This window comes from Schistocerca cancellata, chromosome 1, assembly GCF_023864275.1.
Source record: "Schistocerca cancellata isolate TAMUIC-IGC-003103 chromosome 1, iqSchCanc2.1, whole genome shotgun sequence".
Classification (NCBI taxonomy): domain Eukaryota; kingdom Metazoa; phylum Arthropoda; class Insecta; order Orthoptera; family Acrididae; genus Schistocerca; species Schistocerca cancellata.
The window spans coordinates 402,784,510-402,803,466 of record NC_064626.1 but is presented as its reverse complement, the minus strand read 5'-3'; positions in this window follow the sequence as shown (position 1 = coordinate 402,803,466).

The following is an 18,957-nucleotide window of genomic DNA, read 5'->3' as shown; positions in this document are numbered from 1 at the left end:
TGCCACACTTACGTGGGGCACTCCTGACGATAACCTTTCCTCTGATGAACACTTGCCGTCGAGGACAACAAACTGGGTTCTGTTATTTAAGAAGTCTTCGAGCCACTCACGTATCTGTAAACTTATTCCATATGCTCTTACCTTCATTAGCAGCCCGCAATGCGGGACCGTGTCAAATACTTTCTGAAAATCTAGAAATATGGAATCTGCCAGTTGTCCTTAATGCATTGTTCTCAGTGTATCATGTGAGAAAAGAGCAAGCTGATTTTTGCATGTGCGATGCTTTCTAAAACCATGCTCATTCATTGACGTAAGCTTCTTAGTCTCAAGCAACTTTATTTTATTCGAAAGAATATGTTGAAAGATTCTGCAGCGAACAAAAAATTGTGGATATTGGTCTGTAATTTTAGGTGTCCGTTCTTTTAACTTTCTCATGTACTAGAGTTACCTGCGTTTTCTCCAGTAGCTTGGGACTTCGTACTGGGCGAGAGATTCACGATAAATGCAAGCTAGTTAAGGAGCCAATGCCGTAGAGTACTCTAACTTGGATTCCATCCGGACCTGGAGGTTTATTTGTTTACAAATCTTTGAGTTGTTTCTCTTCGCCAGGTATGTTTATTTCTATGACGACCATACGGGAGATGGTCGGATGACGGTATGTTTGTACAGTTCTCCTGCGTGAACTATTTCTTGAACGTGAAATTTAAAACTTCGGCTTTCGTTTTGGTATCTTTAACTGCCACATCAGACTGGTCAACAAGGGACTGAATGGAAGGAAGGAATGCCTAGCGATTTTACATACGACCAGAATTTTCTCGGGTTTCTGTCAGTATTTCGCTAAGGTGTGACGGTGGTTGTTGTTGTATGCTTCGCCTATAGATCTTTTCACAGAGACAAGTATCTCTATTAACCTTCGCTTGTCGTCTTCTGTGCGTTCCCTTTTGAACCTAGCGTGCAACAGCCTCCGCTTCCTCAGCTTCCGCCGAATTTCGTTATTAAACCAAGGTAGGTCTTTTCCATCCTTTATCCACTTACTAGGTACGTAACACCCCAAACCAAAATTTAAAATCAGTAAACTTTGGCCAAAATTCCTCTACAGCCATTTTACTGGAACTAAGTGATGCCAATACACTGTCTAAGCGAGATGTTAGTAACTGATTATCTGCTCTATCCGGCAGAAAAAACTCTCCTAGCTTTCTTGGATGATTTATTAACTTTTGAAGTCATATTTTCTATAATGATATCATGATTACTGCTCCCTCTTCCTATACTGACATTGCCGATAAGGTCCGACCTATTTGTAGCTACGCTAGTGGCCATTAAAATTGCTACACCAAGAAGAAATGCAGATGATAAACGGGTATTCATTGGACAAATATATTATACTATAACTAACATGTGATTACATTTTCACGCAATTTGGGTGCATAGATCTTGAGAAATCAGTACCCAGAACAACCACCTCTGGCCGTAATAACGGCCTTGATACTCCTGGGCATTGAGTCAAACAGAGCTTGGATGGCGCGTACAGGTAGAGCTGCACATGCAGCTTCAATACGATACCACAGTTCATCAGGAGTAGTGACTGGCGTATTGTGACGAGCCAGTAGCTCGGTCACCATTGACCAGACGTTTTCAGTTGGTGAGAGATCTGGAGAATGTGCTGACCAGGACAGCAGTCGAACATTTTCTGTATCCAGAAAGGCCCGTACAGGACCTGCAACATGCGGTCGTGCATTATACTGCTGAAATGTAGAGTTTCGCAGGGATCGAATGAAGGGTAGAGCCACGGGTCGCAACACATCTGAAATGTAACGTCCACTGTTCATAGTGCCGTCAATACAAACAAGAGGTGACCGAGACGTGTAACCAACGGCACCCCATACCGTCACGCCGGGTGATACGTCAGTATGGCGATGACGAATGCGCGCTTCCAATGTGCATTCAGCGCGATGTCGCCAAACACGGATGCGACCATCATGATGCTGTAAACAGAACCTGGATTCATCCGAAAAAATGACGTTTTGCCATTCGTGCACCCAGGTTCATCGTTGAGTACACCATCGCAGGCGCTCCTGTCTGTGACGCAGCGTCAAGAGTAACCGCAGAAATGGTCTCCGAGCTGATAGTCCATGTTGCTGGAAACGTCGTTGAATTGTTCGTGCAGACACTTACGTTGTCTTTCAACCGTCCCCATCTGTTGACTTAGGGATCGAGACGTGGCTGCACGATCCGTTATAGCCTTGCGGATAAGATGCCTGTCATCTTGACTGCTAGTGATACGAGGCCTTTGGGATACAGCACAGCGTTCGTATAACCTTCCTGAACCCACCGATTCCATATTCTGGTAACAGTCATTGGATCTCGACCAGCGCGAGCAGCAATGTCGCGATACGATAAACCGCAATCGCGATAGGCTACAATCCGACCTTTACCAAAGTCGGAAACGTGATGGTACGCATTTCTCCTCCTTGCACGAGGCATCACAACAATGTTTCACCAGGCAACGCCGGTCAACTGCTGTTTGTGTATGAGAAATCGGTTGGAAACTTTCCTCATGTCAGCACGTTGTAGGTGTCGCCACCGGCGCCAACCTTGTGTGAATGCTCTGAAAAGCTAATCATTTGCATATCACAGCATCTTCTTCCTGTCGGTTAAATTTCGCGACTGTGGCACGTCATCTTCGTGGTGTAGCAATTTTAATGGCCAGTAGTGTACAACGTCTAAGATATTTCCATTGCGTGTGGGCTGCTGAGCTAGCTGCTGAAGACAATTTTCAGAAAATGCGTTCCAAAGTAATTCGCATGATTGTCTGTCTGTACCCCCCTCAATGAATCCATAAACATCCCATCCTATACTCGGCAGGTTAAAGTCGTGTACACTTAGTACTGCATGATCTGGGTATTTATGCGGTATTGACTGTAGACTTTCTTTGAATGGCTCTAGAAATGTCACAGCGGAATCGGGTGGTCGGTAAAAACATTTATTAATTAGCTTGGTTCCATCTACACCTGTTACACGCGTCCGGATGACTTCACTGTAACATTCAACTTTGACCTCAATAGAGGCAATATTTTTACCAACTGCAAATGGCGGGGTGGGAGGGTAAGGGGGGAAAGGGATAGGAAGAGGAGAAGGAGAGGGAGAGGACGCTAGGGAGGGAGTTCTTCCCCATCTGGATCGCACTACATATTTCAAATTTAGAGACAGACGTCAAATTCCTGAGGAGGATGAAGACTCAAAAACCCAAAAGAGGAGAAAAAGCAAACAAACCAAGACGCAAAACGAAACGATGTCAGGAGGATAGCAGAGACGACATAAAGAAGAATAGCGAGAGAGGGAAAGGAAAGGGGCAAAGTGAAATGAATAAGGACAGCGAAGGAGAAGGAAAGGGAAGGTAAGGAACTTGGAAAAGAAGGAAGGCTGCAATAGCTCGGGGACACGTGAGTGCCACACACGTACCCACCAAAGAGCTGTGCGCCCCATGGAGGGTGTCATGGCATAGACACGCGATAGCCACACGTCTATTACACAGCGCTACCCGCACGTTACTGATTGGTGAGATACACATCTGTTGTTTACAGTTGTCAGTTCCAGCTGTCACCACAGTTAGTGCGTTAACGTCGCTTGTACACCGTGAAAAAAATTTATTATAACTTTTTCAGTGTGTTTCAGGCAAAGTGTTTTTCTCTGTAACTTACAAAATAGGAAGTGAAAAAATATTTGTTTAGACAAGTGAACGTAAGAAACGTCGCTCTTTCCGTAGAGTTACGAACACAGTTTATTTAATGGTTTTTCAGGAGAGTTACCGCAACGAGTTATAATTTTTTTAATATTACGTTTTTGTCTCTTATCATGTAGTTCATGAATTTAAAATAACAGTATACAAATAAATTTATATCAGCTTTGGACTAAAAATGTCAAAATTTTGCGGATAGATTCAACATACTTTACCAGTACATAACTGGCTGTGTTCAGATGGATTTTCTGGTGGTAGAACTTTCATTTAAGTGGGGTGTTCAAACGAGTGCCAATTTTCCTAAGCGCACAATTCAATACGCTATCTAAATGACCAGCCGACGAGATGTACAGACGCTGGTGTCATACAAGCTTTCTCAGTACGTTGTTTGAAGCTACATGATAGAAAAAAAATTATGCTGTGTTTCAAAAATTATAGCTCGTTACTGTAACTCTCTGGAAAATAGCCAAATAAACTATGTTCACAACTCGCAACTTGTCGAAAAGAACAACGTTAGTTACTTTTATCTTTCTAAGTAAATATTGTTGTGTAACTTATGAAAAAATTACCTTATCCTAAACAAGCAGTTTTCATACAGATCAGAGCTGAGAGGCATTTTCTTGTCAGGTGTGGATAAAGACTAATTCTCTTATATTTGTAACAACCTACAGATCATAACAGGCAAGAAGTCATGATAAATGTCAGTGATCGCGATCCACTTGTAAAAAAACAAAGCACTCTCTCAATCGCTATTTATTAATGCACGTCAGCTGTTATAACGCATTTCATGTACTTCGCAATTTCAACTTTATATCTCCACCCGTTACTGAGAAAAAGGGTCTTAACAGTTGCGCGGAGAGACAGACTGGCAGAAACATTCTGTCAGGGTTCCGTATGAAACCTTAAAAATAGTGTTGCATTTAAAAATTTACAACAAAAGTCAGTAATTATGATCCACTGTCTTGATCACAGTTTATTTACGCACATGAACAATTGTAATGTATTTCTGTACAATGCAGTTATCAGATTCTGCCATCGAAGATAGTATGTTTTCATTTCGTGAGATATTCTCTATTTGTGAAGCTAGGTGAATAAGATGTAATAACCACGAAACGAATTCAGGTGAGTGAAATAAACTACACAATGTCCGTGTGGGATCAAAACGAAACAAGTATTCCTGTTAGAGGGATATCGAACGGTGACTCTTTGTTGGTTCACCGTCGACCTATTTAGCGTGTGGTTGTTTCGTGTACCATTTCAGTGGTAACAATATAAAAAAATGTGTGTTTCTTCATGTAATTCCCGTGCTTTCTATTTTCCCATATTTGACAGAAACCAAATGCTGTCTTCCATGCATTTTCAGAAGAAAGCAATTTAATGCACATTGTTTCTCACTGTCCTTCAACGGAACTGGAACACCGGAGAGCGCAGAAGGTGGGATACCTTCCGGCACCCTTCAAGTAGATCTTCCGCAGACACACACATAAAATGTCGCACGAGTGCTTTTCGCGGAAGCTGCGAGAAATTTTTAACTGTCGGGAAGCAACACAGCAGTTAGCTGGCTAGATGTTCCGCCAGTACGTGTCTGCTCGTAAGGTTGGATTAGAGACACCTGCACCGTTTTCTGGTCGTTAAACTGCGATCATCTCAGTCTTAGTGGTGGGCACTTCGTGGAGTAATGGAAGCTTCGAGCGACGTCGCGTTGCTGCCACACCGGCATCTGGTCTCATTCAAAGAGAAACAGCACGGCACCTAAAACCTTTTTCAGATTTATGCGTGAGTCTGGGGTGTTGGTGGAAATTTAGCCAAGCGCGGACAAGATCCCACATTTGGCATTCTTTATATAATTGGTCCAGCGAATTTGTGAGTACATCGTGACTCTGTAGATTAAAACTGAAGAAACTGCAAAAAGGTGCGAATTTAAGGAGATGGGACCTGGATAAACTGAAATAACCAGAGGTTGTACAGAGTTTCAGGGAGAGCATAAGGGAACAATTGACGGGAATGGGGGAAAAAATACAGTAGAAGAAGAATGGGTAGCTTTGAGGGATGAAGTAGTGACGGCAGCAGAGGATCAAGTAGGTAAAAAGACGAGGGCTAGTAAAAGTCCTTGGGTAACAGAAGAAATATTGAATTTAATTGATGAAAGGAGAAAATATAATAATACAGTAAATGAAGCAGACAAAAAGGAATACAAACGTCTCAAAAATGAGATCGACAGGAAGTGCAAAACTGCTAAGCAGGGATGGCTAGAGGACAAATGTAAGGATGTAGAGGCTTATCTCACTACGGGTAAGATAGATACTGCCTACAGGAAAATTAAGGAGACCTTTGGAGGTAAGAGAACCACTTGTATGAACATCAAGAGCTCAGACGGAAACCCAGTTCTAATCAAAGAAGGGAGAGCAGAAAGGTGGAAGGAGTATATAGAGGCTCTATACAAGGGCGATGTACTCGAGGACAATATTATGGAAATGGAAGAGGATGTAGATGAAGATGAAATGGGAGATACGATACTGCGTGAAGAGTTTGGCAGAGCACTGAAAGACCTGAGTCGAAACGAGGCCCCCGAAGTAGACAACATTCCACTGGAACTAAAAATGGTTCAAATGGCTCTGAGCACTATGGAACTTAACTTCTGTGGTCATCAGTCCCCTAGAACTTAAAACTACTTAAACCTAACTAACCTAATGACATCACACACATCCATTCTCGAGGCAGGATTCGAACCTGCGACCGTAGCAGTCCCGCGGTTCCGGACTGCCCGCCTAGAACCACTAGACCACCGCGGCCGGCTCCATTGGAACTACTGACGGCCTTGGGAGAGCCAGTCCTGACAAAACTCTACCATCTGGTGAGCAAGATGTATGAAACAGACTAAATACCCTCAGACTTCAAGAAGAATATAATAATTCCAATCCCAAAGAAAGCAGGTGTTGACAGATGTGAAAATTCCCGAACTATCAGTTTAATAAGTCACAGCTGCAAAATACTAACGCGAATACTTTACAGACGAATGGAAAAACTAGTAGAAGCCGACCTCGGGGAAGATCAGTTTGGATTCCGTAGAAATGTTGGAACACGTGAGGCAATACTGACCCTACGACTTATCTTAGAAGCTAGATTAAGGAAGGGGAAACCTACGTTTCCAGCATTTGTAGACTTAGAGAAAGATTTTGACAATGTTGACTGGAATACTTTCTTTCAAATTCTGAAGGTGGCAGGGGTAAAATACAGGGAGAGAAAAGCTATTTACAATTTGTACAGAAAGCAGATGGCAGTTATAAGAGTCGAGGGACATGAAAGGGAAGCAATGGCTGGGAAGGGAGTGAGACAGGGTTGTAGTCTCTCCCCGATGTTATTCAATCTGTATATTGAGCAAGCAGTGAAGGAAACAAAAGAAAAATTCGGAGTAGGTATTAAAATTCATAGAGAAGAAATAAAAACTTTGAGGTTTGCCGAGGACATCGTAATTCTGTCAGAGACAGCAAAGGACTTGGAAGAGCCGTTGAACGGAATGGATAGTGTCTTGAAAGGAGGATATAAGATGAACATCAACAAAAGCAAAACGAGGATAATGGAATGTAGTCGAATTAAGTCGAGTGATGCTGAAGGAATTAGATTAGGAAATGAGACACTTAAAGTAGTAAAGGAGTTTTGCTATTTGGGGAGCAAAATAGCTGATGATGGTCGAAGTAGAGAGGACATAAAATGTAGACTGGCAATGGCAAGGAAAGCGTTTCTGAAGAAGAGAAATTTGTTAACATCGAGTATAGATTTAAGTGTCAGGAAGTCATTTCTGAAAGTATTTGTATGGAATGTAGCCATGTATGGAAGTGAAACATGGACAATAAATAGTTTGGACAAGAAGAGAATACAAGCTTTCGAAATGTGATGCTACAGAAGAATGCTGAAGATTAGATGGGTAGATCACATAATTAATGAGGAAGTATTGAATAGGACTGGGGAGAAGAGAAGTTTGTTGCACAACTTGACCAGAAGAAGGGATCGGTTGGTAGGACATGTTCTGAGGCATCAAGGGATCACCAATTTAGTATTGGAGGGCAGCGTGGAGGGTAAAAATCGTAGAGGGAGACCAAGAGATGAATACACTAAGCAGATTCAGAAGGATGTAGGTTGCAGTAGGTACTGAGAGATGAAGAAGCTTGCACAGGATAGAGGAGCATGGAGAGCTGCGTCAAACCAGTCTCAGGACTGAAGACCACAACAACATCATATATATTTGGTCCAGCGAATTTGTGAGTACAACGTGCCTCAAATTTTGTAGTGAATAGGAAGATCGAACATTAACGTTTGGTTGAAATATCTTTTTCAAATTTGATATAAGGTTATTTCAGTGCTTTGTTTTACTTTCGGTACCTAGAAAATCCATTTAAAAGTCTTAACTGTTTTGCTCACTACTTAAAACAACGTTATTTCAGATGATCGAAGAATCGTTCTTTGCTCTGCATTTCCTTAGTCTTACGAGTATACTTGAAAAGGAAGTATTACGAAGCAAACTGTAACCTCTCATCAAATCTACGAAGTACAGATATTTGCTGCGAGAATTCTTTTGGAATGCATGATCCTCCATGCCTTGGTTTTAAGTTACTGTAGATACTTAAGGGTTCGAAGAAAGTGGTAGTTCACTGAGATGGATATGTATGCATTTCACGCTTCACTTCCGAGGTTTTCTATTCTTGGTTCTAAATGAAACAGAACAATATTTTCGTCGTCAGCAAACATCTTGTGTGAAGGATTCACCAGGCCCCTAAATTAGGTGGAGTCGATAAGCAAGTTGCCCTCTTTCTTTCTCCACTAGCGAAGAAACAAAAAAAGTGAGAATGTATCTCCTGCGCAACAAAAAAAAAATGCCCTACGTGTTCTACAAAAACTTCCAAGCTGAGAGCTTAGGTAGGATGGAATTGGTGAAGTACGCTTGAAGAGACCATCACACACGTAGAGTTCACCCTATAACAAAATAAAACTGTCTTAGAAACTGCAGAGGAAAACGTTAGGAAAAATGTCTATGGCAATACTGAGAATACAATGTTGCACGAACCAGTGGGATGAAAAAATGCGGAGGTCATCAAGATAAAAATCTCATGTACAACCTCCATCACTGAAATGTCGGTAGTAACCAATGATTATTATAAGGTATGCTAATGTACAGGCAGGCATTTACAGTTATGTGTGCTGCATTAATTGTCTTGTGCTGCCCCAATTCAGATCGAAACGGATTTTATCCAGTGGTACATCCCTTATCCTGGATTACAAAAACGACTGTATGAAAATATTAAATATACAAATGGTTATTAAAGAATACACGAAAAATTTACAATGCACGTATTTGCTATTAAATTTGTAGTACGTTATCCCATCACAGCATAAAATAATTAATTGTGCCCATTCTCCATTAGCAAAAACATAGCCATATTCTACGTTCTCAGTGGTTTCTTTGTCTTAAAAAAAGGGTGATAAATATTGTATCTAAAATTTTTGATAATGTGCAATTATTTTGCACCATGTATGCATAGCAGACAATTACGTATGAGACTAGAGCTAAGTTTCTGTGCCACTCACAAAGACAACTGGAACAGGCAGCTGAATCGGTAGCCTCTTAGTGACATAATATCATTCACTGGAATAGCTGCAGTGGTGTGCGTTGGTAAAATGGAGAGAAGAGTGGTGGTCAGGTGGTAAAACATTGGGCTCGTCGTCCGTAAACATCAGTATTATTTCTAACTGTTCGACTCAGAAGATTTAGACATAGACAGACAAGGACTATGAAGTGTTAGACATCAGTGTTAGTTACTAACTATTGTTTCTCGATTCCAAAGATTCGGGCACAGACAAAAAAAAAATGAAGCGGTCATGTTACACACCTTTAGGAACAGGGCTGCGACCACGGTAAAACTGCAGCCTGTCCCGGCTGCATTCACAGAAAGTGTGGTACCGTAGACTATTCACTGTGGCAGGATTCATAAAGGTGATAAGTATATGAGGCGTCCAGCCACAAATACACGGCGATGTACCCCCGACCTTTCGCAACAGGAGGGGGTGATTACTCGCAAGCGCTCGAATATGTACAATGGACTGCAGATGAGTTTAAGTTGTTGTGAAGTTAAGTCATATGGCATGGTTGGCTGGAGGACCCCTAAGTTATTTCAAGTCCGTATAGGATTGCAGCAGTTGTCCTACAGAAGAAATGATAGTCGATAAGCTGAATCTCGACTCAGCGTGTTGTTGTTTTCCTCTGATTAGCGCAGGAAAATACAGTTTGTTGTCCCGAAAGGGCGATGGCTCGTTCCTTCTCTGATAACAGTTTAAGCGCTGAAAGTGGCATTTTTGTAATGAATAGCGTTCAGTACTAGTTATCTTCTTTCCTTTCTATAATAACCAGCTTAGTGATGGTTGCAGCTCGTTTCCGTTCTGGATATGTTAACAAAATCTCTCGTAAATAGAAACGTGTTAATAAAGCTGTTAGTGTTAACTGCATAGAGCGAGTTGCTTGTCTCTTCCACTGTTTAAACGCAGACGCTAGGTTTAAGCGACAGAATTTCTCCCAGTCGTCTGTTTCTTTCAATTATGAATATCACCGTCCTACTTTCTTCCATGACAATATGCAGTAATGTTATGTTCATAGAGCTGAGAGCTGTTTTCAGATTCAGCTCGTAGTACTCAAAATACCTCAACTAAGCCTAATGCCTGCCTCTAGAAAACAAACACATTTGTCTAATTTTTTTTTCTAAAAAATTAATTGGTCTGCGATCATCATATCTGAAAATGCGCCATAAAAACAAGTGACACTGGACAAATGTTTGTTTCTGTTTTGCCATCATTTACTGTGCCTTTAGTTCTATATTGCCACAAATGAAACACTGCTTCCATTTCTGAGTAACTAATTGCCTTGGCGCAATGGTGTGTAGACATTTTGACCATGAAGTGCATGCTTAAGCCGCTGGAACACACACCGTGCCTTCGAACGTCGAAGTTGGGCTTGCCGAGCTTTGGACGTCATTGTGCGGGGGGAGGGGGGGGGGGGGGAACTGGGTGATCTTTCCGAACGTGTAGAGCAATATCAAGCAAGACAGATATTCTAAAATCGAGTTTGAACGATGACCAAGCACGTATAAGAACGCCGCATATGTCTTTTTTGAGTACGGCTTCGGGAGAAGCCATATTGACCTTCAGTGAAGCCCATATTTGTTGGGTTTTATTTTGTAACTTACATCTTATGAATTTATGCCTTTTCGAAGCTCCAGAAATTTAGATGTCTCGAAAATCCGTTGTTTACTGATAATATTTTGTGTAATAAAATGACGGGAAACGTCATATTGGTGGTTAAAGAATTTTAGATTTATAGCTTGCTTATTATGAAATTATGTCGTTTCAACGCAAAGGCACATTGAAAATCTGGCAAAAACACATAGTTTTTGGTACGATTAGCTGTAACTAAACACCAGTTAATAGCATATCTACGGTTAAAGGCGTTCAAAAGACAGTAGCATACCAGTCAAAGTCAAACATTACAGAATTTTAGTGTACGAGTGGTGTAATGACTAGGGACGCGGACCAAGAAAGCGAGGTGTGACGGGCAGCTGGTTTAATTCCCACAGTACTGTACCCATTTTTTTTTACTCAGTTTCTCATGTTTACTATGTTCTTCGACTTTCTTATTAATTTGATGGAAGTATATTTTATAATTTTCGATCTTACGTAAACGTAAGTGTCTGTAATAAGATATTTTCACATTATTGTTTAAAATGTTGTGTTTCACACATTATAAACATCTGATACTGAAGAGGCGCAGAGAATAAGTAAGAATGACCTTAGGATTCTACTAGAAAGTGAGAATGGTGAAATAATTTTCATATCATGTGGAAGAGTATTATAAATTTGTAATAGCACTATTTGTAATGGATTTTTTATAAGCTGATGTCCTTACTGACTGGATATGGAATTTTCTTTAAACTTAATAAAATATTCATGGATATTGATGTTATCTACAGACAGAGCAGCATAACTAGCATGTGGATAAGGGACGATATGTGCTTTTTAATAGGACTAACGCTGAAATTTCGCGCCCGTCCACTTCGTAAACAAACTGTATGATTTACGGCTTGCCGTGTGCTACAGCCGAAAACTGCCACTGGAGAGCGCTACGATCGCGTGCACCATGTTCAGGCAAATGCACCGCACGCTCAAGCCGGATCGTTAACGTGCGTTCAGCAGTACACCGGAGATAAATTAAGCGCGTTGCAGGTTGACGGCTTTACGCTCTGTGAAGTTCGTCAAAAGCAATCAACTCAATTGTCAGTGGCGGGTGGATTATGACAGTGGTGGTCTTGCACTCCACCAGAAAAAAAATCCTTCCTGAGGTCTGCGAATTCTTGACTTAAAACGTGTGTTTAGTTGTTGATAGACTTCTTAAAATAGGATCCAGCCGATTCCACGAACGTCTGCCTCGGTTTTTTCCAAGGCTTAGAACATTTCTGGATGTTTCCCATGAGGCTACACAAAAGCCCCACAGTGCTGTGCTTCCAGCGGGGTGTAATAACCCGTTTTTAAGAAACTGTTAGTTCAATGTTGCTGAGATTATCAGTGCTGATTTAGCTTGTTACAGCTGAGGTCCCACTTCAAAATTGAGAGTCACGCACTAATAAACCAAAATAAATGGCTCCTAAGCAGCGCAAACAGCCTTTTCTCATTTCGGGGGGCGGGGGGGGGGGGGGGGGGGTATAGGGGTAAAGTACTACGAAAAGGAATTTAAATAAACACGTGTTTATGTGATTTGAATTCGTTGGTTCAAAATGGTTCAAATGGCTGTGAGCACTATGCGACTCAACTTCTGAGGTCATCAGTCGCCTAGAACTTAGAACTAATTAAACCTAACTAACCTAAGGACATCACACACATCCATGCCCGAGGCAGGATTCGAACCTGCGACCGTAGCGGTCACGGAGTACCAGACTGAAGCGCCTTTAACCGCACGGCCACACCGGCCGGCTGAATTCGTTGTCTTGATAATTAACCCTGACCCCTCTGTACGAACCACTCGAGGGCGACACAGCCTCAGAGAAAATGCTCTATTCGAGTAAGACTCTCACGTAAAGTAACGAACTGTATCTGCTTGACAGCCGACGTTAAAACAGCATGGTCAGGAGTCCATGTGACAATAATCCACGGAACGTTGCAAGGCTTGTCTAAGCAAGCTGTTGTGATGGCCCTGCCAGCTTGCTTAAGCTACGGCTTTTTCATTTCTTCTATGATACAGGCTACTTACATTGTCTCAAATGGTTCAAATGGCTCTGAGCACTATGGGAGTTAACATCTATGGTCATCAGTCCCCTATAACTTAGAGCTACTTAAACCTAACTAACATAAGGACAGCACACAACCTTCAGTCATCACGAGGCAGAGAAAATCCCTGACCCCGCCGGGAATCGAACCCGGGAACCCGGGCGTGGGAAGCGAGAACGCTACCGCACGACCACGAGCTGCGGACTACATTGTCTCCTGTTCTCTTTCAGGTGGTAGGAGGTAAGGCCTGTTCGAGAGAAGCACACAAATCCTCGTTTACAGCAACTGCAATACAATTGGTTGGTTGGTTTGCGGGAGGGTCCCAAATAGCTTGGTGATAAATCCCATCGGATTAGGGAAGTACAGGTAAGGAAGTCGGCCGTGCCCTTTCAAAGGAACCATCCCATCATTTGCTTGAAGAGATTTTAAGGTAGATCATGGAAAACCTAAATCAGGGTAGCCGGACTTGGGTGTGAACTGTCGTCCTCCCGAATGCGAGTCCATTGTGCTAACCACTGCGCCACCTCGCTCGGCTTAGCTGTAACTTGCACATGACTGACAGATTGACAGTTCTCTCTGTATTTCTGCTGCTGAGCGCTGCTTCTGTGAAGTCTGAAGAAAACAAACAACCCACATCAGCAAGGAACCATCCGTCATAGAGTATTAACGTGCGTTATTTCATCAACCTTGAACTGTTTCTTCGCACTATCATAACATTCAAGTCGCTTCATCAACTCAGCTGTAGGTTAACAGGTTACTATGAACGCGTTCTTGCACATCGCCGGAAAACGTCGTGTGCTAAAAATGGATAGCGAACAAACATCAAAGTTACATGTACATATATAAACAGCATTATTCAGTTGTTCCTGCCGATGTATTTTATGCAGCCTGAAACGCCTAAAAATATCATGTGCAAGATTTTCATATTCTCACGCTCACTATGTGCAAACTATTATTCCTACAACGGAAATGAACAGCACCTTTCTGGAGGAAATTTAACGTACTTAAATTTTGTAGTGGGAAACGTCTTCGCCAATGGCCATACTTTCCGAATTATTCAAGAAACACGTACAAAAGTGACCTAAAAAAGCATTTTTCTTGAATTAACTCAAAAACCGTGGCCTCCAAGGGAGCTAGAGAATATGAAAATCTCCCACGTGGTTTTAGAAGGCGTCATGGGTTGCATAAATCACATCGGCAGGGGCAGCTGATTCACCCTGTATACTCTGCAATCCGCTATGACTGAGGGTATCTCATACTACTGTTAGTCATCCGCTTTCCTGTTCCATACGATCGATGGGAAGTTAGTGTCTACGTCTCTCTCATTTCGACTAAGCGGCCCCCTCGCGGGACGCACGCTGGTGGCAGAGAAACCATTCTGCATGCCGTTGCGCACGCCGCTTCTCCAAAGACTCTCAGCAGTGTTACGCGAAAAGAGCGTCCTCACCCCTCCACGGACTCACGCCCGCTCTCACAGTGGAGCTCGTTACAATTGTACACCGATCGAGCCGACCGGTGACCGGTGATAAAAGTAAAGTAAAAAACAATGTTACCATTTCTCATCAAAATATTCCGGGATTGAAGAATAAAGTAGATGAGCTCCTGGTTTGTTTAGACGACATTGAATCTGATAATGTATTAGATATACTATACCTGTCTAAGCATCACATTGTGTCTCATATGGAAAAGATAAATATCAGTGGTTATAAACTAGCTGCACATATGAGTAGAGAGAATAAGGTGGGAGGAGGAGTTGCCATATGTGTCAAAATTTATCACTGTGCAGAAAGCTTAGATACAAAAAAGTTTTGTCTAGAGCAACATATAGAAGCATGTGCCTGTCGACTTAAACTGAAGGAGGGCTATTTTATAATCGTAACAGTCTATAGGTCCCCTTCAAGAAACTTTCATTTATTCCTGGAAAACTTGGATGCCTTGTTGTGCTATCTGTCAGATAGGGGAAAGCAAATTATTATTAGTGGGGACTTCAGTGTTGATTCACTGAAAGAGTGTAATAGGAAGAATGACCTGGAAGTCTTGCTCGGTTCTTTCAATTTGACATTATTAATTTTCCTACTCGGGTAGTAAAGGACAGCAGCACATTGATAGATAACACTTTTATAGACAGAGATAGGTTTAAAATCATAAATTCTTGTCCTGTTGAGAATGGGCTTTCTGATCATGATGCTCAGCTAGTTACAGTATATGACATAGCTCCATTCAGTAATTCAAAACTATCCTCCAAAGTTGTGCATTCAATTAATGACTCAACACTTGGAAGTTTCAGAGAAAATCTTCAGCAGTTAGACTTGGATGACGTGTACAAGGAACCCGATGCTAACTTAAAATATAACTTATTTCATGATACACTTGTAAGAGAATTTGAAAACTGTTTCCCCAAGAAAGTAGTTAAATCTAATTATAAGAAACCAGACAAAAAACCTTGGCTTACTAAAGGAATAAAAAAAACCTTGTAACCACAAAAGGGAACTGTATCTAACAACAAGAAGGAGTAATGACCCAGAAACAGCCTAATATTATAAAAACTACTGTGCTACATTAAGAAAGGTTATTAAAAAGTCCAGAAACATGTGCATCATGTCTGAGATTAATACCTCTGATAACAAAATCAAAACAATTTGGAATATTATTACAATGGAGACAGGGCAACCAAGAGTACAGGATGACGGCATCACCATCAAAGTAAATGGAAACTTGATAAACAACAAGCCGGAAGTCGAAAGCATTTTGAATAATCATTTTTTAAATGTTGTAGAGAAAACAGAATGGAAATGTTCATTAGAAGAAGCAAGGCAGTTAATGGAAGAGGCCTTATCCACACCATTTGATACAATTGAAATTCCACCCATCTCTCCTTCTGAAATTAGGAAGATAATTAACTCTCTCAAGAATGAAAGCTCATATGGAATTGATGGCATTTCCAGCAGGATAATAAAAGCTTGTTCCCAAGAAATAAGTGGGATTCTTAGCCACACATGTAATAGCTCTCTGAAGCAGGGTATTTTTCCAGATAGACTGAAGTATGCCATTGTTAAACCACTGCATAAAAAAAGGGATACGTCTGATGTCAAGAACTACCGCCCAATCTCTCTTCTGACTGCCTTATCCAAAATTCTTGAAAAATTAATGTGTTGTAGAGTAGCTTCACACCTTTGTAAAAATAAAGTTTTAAAAAATGTCAATTTGGTTTCCAGAACAGTTTTTCAACGGAAAATGCTGTATATACTTTCAATAATGAAATATTAAATGCTCTGAGTAACTGTAAGTCACCCTTTGGGATTTTTTGTGATCTATCAAAGGCTTTTGATTGTGTAAATCATGGAATACTTCTAGATAAGTTTAAGTACTGTGGTATGAATGGGACAGGGCTCAAATGGTTTAAATCATACCTAAATGGAAGAGTGCAGAAAGTTGAAATAAGCAGTTCACATAATATGCAAAAAACTGGTGATTCCTCAAACTGGGGAACAATCAAGTATGGGGTGCCGCAAGTTTCGGTCTCGGTCCTCTGTTGTTCTTAACATATATTAATGACTTGCCATTCTATGTTGACGAAGATGCAAAGCTGGTACTTTTTGCCGATGATACAAGTATAGCTATCACACACAAGAAACAAGAATTAACTGGTGAAATTGTAAACGATGTTTTTCAGAAAATCATTAACTGGGTCTCTGCAAATGGGCTCTCATTAAATTTTGACAAAACACAGTATATACAGTTTCACACAGTAAATGGAATGACACCATTAATAAATATAGACCTCGATCAGAAATCGGTAGCTAAGGTAGAATATTCAAAATTTCTAGTGCATACATTGATGAGGGGTTGAACTGGAAAAAACACACTGAGGATCTGCTGAAACGTTTGTATTCAGCTACTTATGCTATTAGGGTCATTGCAAATTTTGGCGATATACATCTGAGTAAATTAGCTTACCACGCCTATTTTCATTCTCTGCTTTCGTATGGCATCATATTCTGGGGTAACTCATCATGGAGTAAAAGAGTGTTCACTGCACAAACCGTGTAATCTGAATAATTGCTGGAGCCCATCCAAGATCATCCTGCAGACACTTATTTAAAGAGCTAGAGATCTTCACTGTAGCCTCACAATATATATATTCACTTATGAAATTTGTTATTAACACTCTGAACGAATTCAAAAGTAATAGCAGTGTACATGGCTACAACACTAGGAGAAGGGATGACCTTCACTACTCAAGGTTAAATCTAACTTTGGCTCAGAAGGGGGTAAATTATGCTGCCACAAAAGTCTTTGGTCACTTACCTAATAGCATCAAAAGTCTGGCAGATAGCCATATAGCATTTAAAAGGAAATTGAATGAATTTCTTAATGGCAACTCCTTCTACTCATTAGATGAATTTTTGGATATAGTAAGTGGGTAGGTGATTTCCCCAACCCCCACAAAAATTAAAAATTAAAAATATTGAGTGTCATGTAATATTTTGTGTAATGTAATATCTTGTATAGATACGTTTTATTAACCTGACACGTTCCACATCATTATCAAGTGTCGTATTCATGATCTATGGAACAAGTACTAATCTAATCTAATCTAATCTAGCACTCCCCTCACCTTATCCCTCGTCACTCCCTGCCGACGAGTTACACTCTCATAGAATACCCCACCAAACAGAATCCGATTGTTCGTCTTCCCTACACCTGTTCCCAAGTGCTCGTTTTACTTTACGTCACTTTTGCAGTGTTACGCCCAGATTTTTAAAAATGTACAATCGAGATAACAATAATATTTCTTCATTTACTGGTTCCGGCTTATCTGTAAGCCATCTTCAGAATCCTTTGGCCCCCAATGGCTGGTGCTGGCGGCTCCTAGGATTTTTCGAGATACCACGATCGTGATTGTGTGATGCAGCACATCACTAATACTGCATTCGACGACGACGACGACGGTGATGATACGTGGAATCAGAGATTCCCAATTCCCATGAACAAGGTGAACATTAGAGCAACTCGTGTGTGTGGAATCCCTAAATTCCCCATTGGAAAAGGGAATTATACTGATGTGCAGCGTCCTGATTAATTTATTTACGATCTCAGCCTTTTCTTACGTTTTTCTTTAACCAATTATGTTCAGACAACTTACCAGATATCATTTTACCTCTTGGAATGTAATCAATAAGTTGTTTCGTTTTTCATACCTGAAACCACAGGGCAAATAGGACCTTTCATTAAGATGAAACTGAGTTCGCCCTTCTTCAGCAGAGGTGCCAGCCTCCTCCATCCGCTACTCTAACTGCTTCATCCTCCTTCATTCTCAGTAATAAAGCAGCCCGAAGAAATTATTTGCTTTCCTTTTTCTCTAAATATTAATAACAAGTTACTTAGCATATTAGTTTTCGGCCAACATTGTAAAAATGCAGCCTGCCATGAAGCTCCTTCCAAGTTAATTTGTTAGAAACTGAAAAACAGAGACTTTTCGGGTGCTGTCAAAAACCTACAGACTTTAGTGTTGGTCATGTGGGCGTATCTTTCACTTGCATAAGAGAGATTCTGAAGACTATGGGAATATAGAATATATGATCAGGAAATAGTTACAATAATACGAAAAGTGAGGTCCAAACGTAAAGTAAAACAAAATATTTGTTAAGTGGCGGAATAAACGAAGATTTAGTAATGGAAAAAGGTATGAAACAATAACAGCTACTGATAATTTTGATACCTAGGGGTGAAAATGGGAAATGATGGGAAACAAGACAAATAATAAATTCGAGAATGCTGACTATCCTTTTTTTTAAAATAGGATTCTGTGGAATAAACATACAAAAATTGATACTAAAAGGAGAATATATAAAACAATGGTTGGTACCGCCATTGCGTGTGATTAAGAAGTTTGGAGATTGAAATGAAAACTA